The 2,455-nt window shown below is 41.1% G+C and overlaps 1 non-coding gene across 1 annotated transcript; it reads right to left on the minus strand.

Annotated features, from left to right (window-relative positions):
- Nucleotides 1-240: 240 nt before the first annotated feature.
- Nucleotides 241-312, minus strand: TRNAP-AGG (transfer RNA proline (anticodon AGG)). Its single transcript has one exon. It is a non-coding gene; the product is annotated as a tRNA-Pro (tRNA).
- Nucleotides 313-2,455: the final 2,143 nt, after the last annotated feature.

The following is a 2,455-nucleotide window of genomic DNA, read 5'->3' on the forward strand; positions in this document are numbered from 1 at the left end:
CTTTAATTTAGGAGAACTATATATCTTGTTTGACAAAAGAACTATATATCTTGTTTGACAAAATCCAGGCTTCTCTAAAGAATTTGAATTATTGACATTCAGGAGAGCTACATATCTTGTTTCAGAACCAGGCTTCTCTAAAGAATTTGAATTAATGACATTCAGGAGAGCTATATATCTTACATTTCTGCTTCAAAAAAGCAGGTTTCTCTAAAGAAGAAGCTGGATCAACGGAACAAAGGGGCATTCCGAGAATTGAACTCGGGACCTCTCGCACCCTAAGCGAGAATCATACCACTAGACCAAATGCCCTGTGTGAAAGGCATGAACCTAGGCCGAATGTCCTGTGTGAGAATCATAATCTAGACCAAATGTCCTGGAATGAACTGTGGCTTTCTGGAAATAAATAGCAGTGCAGTGATGTCCTCCCACGCAAGCCAATCCAAGTATCCAACCTGCCTGACCATAGCACATCCATGCACGCCAAGGTCTTCAATGCAGAATGCCTAAGCTGTAATTTTCAGGAGAGCTTTCAGAAAAGTCATAGAATTCTGCTGCGGAAACACTTTCAGACTTAGAGATCCCGTCAGCGGTACCACTTCCATGTAATAAAAAGAAAACCAAATATGAAAAAACACAGAACTCAATAATAAAAAAACAATATCTGTAATATTTATCTCCTGTTTCTCTTCTCGTGCACGTTATTTTGCTTGCATATCAGGGAAACCACGAACTGATAACCATGAAATGATAGTGTATCAAATGTGCATAGTCGACAACATAGAAGAAGAAATTGCAGCCCCGAAGAAGAAAACTTCATCCAGACGCACTCACAGCTGACTCAGTCGATGACAGCAGACGGGAAATAAAGACGGGGTTCGCTCAGTCGGTGGTTCTGCTCTGGCAAGGGCGGGGTAGCAGGGGATGCTCCGGTTCGGCCGAAATTTTCAAATGGAGTTGGCGCAATTGCGATGGGGTTGGCGGGGTTGGTGAATTTGAAACAGGCAGTCAGTCGGCGTGCGAGGTAACGGTGACGGAGGTAACGGAGTTGACTTTCCAGCGAAGTGACGGTGACGGAGAGGAAAAAGGCCGGTTGGGTGGTTGGCCGGAATAATGCACTTTTTGGATGATCGGAATCTCCAAAAAATCGCATTATAGACTACGCCATTAAATTCTATCATCACACTATTAGTATTGCAAATTGAAATAGATTATATTTTCAAAATTACTATGTAATAAATTTAAAAAAACAATGATATAAAAATCAATAATATATTATTTTTATGTTTTATTTAAAAAAGCTACGACAAAAAAACTAAATAAAATGAAATTGATATTTTATTTAAAAAATCTAAAATGTCCATAGATCCTTAAAAAAAACGGAACACTCGATATGGAGATCACTAGCTGTTTATTAAACTCAAATCACTGTTAATTCATTCTAAATTCAAACTCACATCATGATAGTGATTCATTCGAAATTCAAGGAAGTGTTGACGTTGGCTTGCGCCGTCAATGCCATCCATGGCTTCTTGCCTCCAATTTCGCCATCCTCGATTTATTTGATTTTCATCGAGATTCTCGGTTCGAATCCATTGGAAAACAGGGGAGCGGAGGTGAGCCGGGAAGTTGTGAGTGGCGTGAAGCTAGCGTGTAGCCCACTGGGAATATAACTTGGTTGCGGGGTGAACCGGGAAGTTGTGAGCCTCGTGGGAATATTCGTGCGGCGGGGATGTATAACTTGGTATAAGTTTACACCTAGGAGTTAGGCGACATTGCTGTCAGAACGAAGAGGCGATACAAAGCAGAGGGAGTGGTAGTGACAATGTAGAGAAGTAGGAAAGAGCAGAGAGCCGACATGCTTACTGCACCTCTTCTGGAGGGACCCATGGGCTCCATCGCAGAGGCAGTTAAATTACAAGCCTATGCAGATCAGTAACTCGATAATACAAGTGGATTTAGATTGAAAGGAGATCCATAAATTTCGTCAGGCCAGATGGATTCATTGAAATCAGCCAAAAGCACATTAAACCTCCACAACTTAAAGAAATATTAATTAAATAGGGAATTAAAGAGGCGATACAAAGCAGAGGGAGTGGTAGTGACAATGTAGAGAAGTAGGAAAGAGCAGAGAGCCGACATGCTTACTGCACCTCTTCTGGAGGGACCCATGGGCTCCATCGCCAAAACAAAGGACGATAAACCTACGCCATTGCATGTTATGCCCGTTGCCCGCGCAAGTCAAGCTTTGCAAATCATGATAGTGATTTATTCGAAGATTGTAAGAATAGAGGCAGTTAGATTACAACCCTATGCAGATCAGTAATTCGATAATACAAGTGGATTTAGATCGAAAGGAGATCCATAAATTTCGTCAGGCCAAATGGATTCATTGAAATCAGCCAGAGGCACATTAAACCTCCACAACTTAAAGAAATATTAATTAAATAAGGAA

Source organism: Pinus tabuliformis, chromosome 7, assembly GCF_031772625.1.
Source record: "Pinus tabuliformis cultivar Carrire ecotype Pingquan chromosome 7, CPIR1, whole genome shotgun sequence".
NCBI lineage: Eukaryota > Viridiplantae > Streptophyta > Pinopsida > Pinales > Pinaceae > Pinus > Pinus tabuliformis.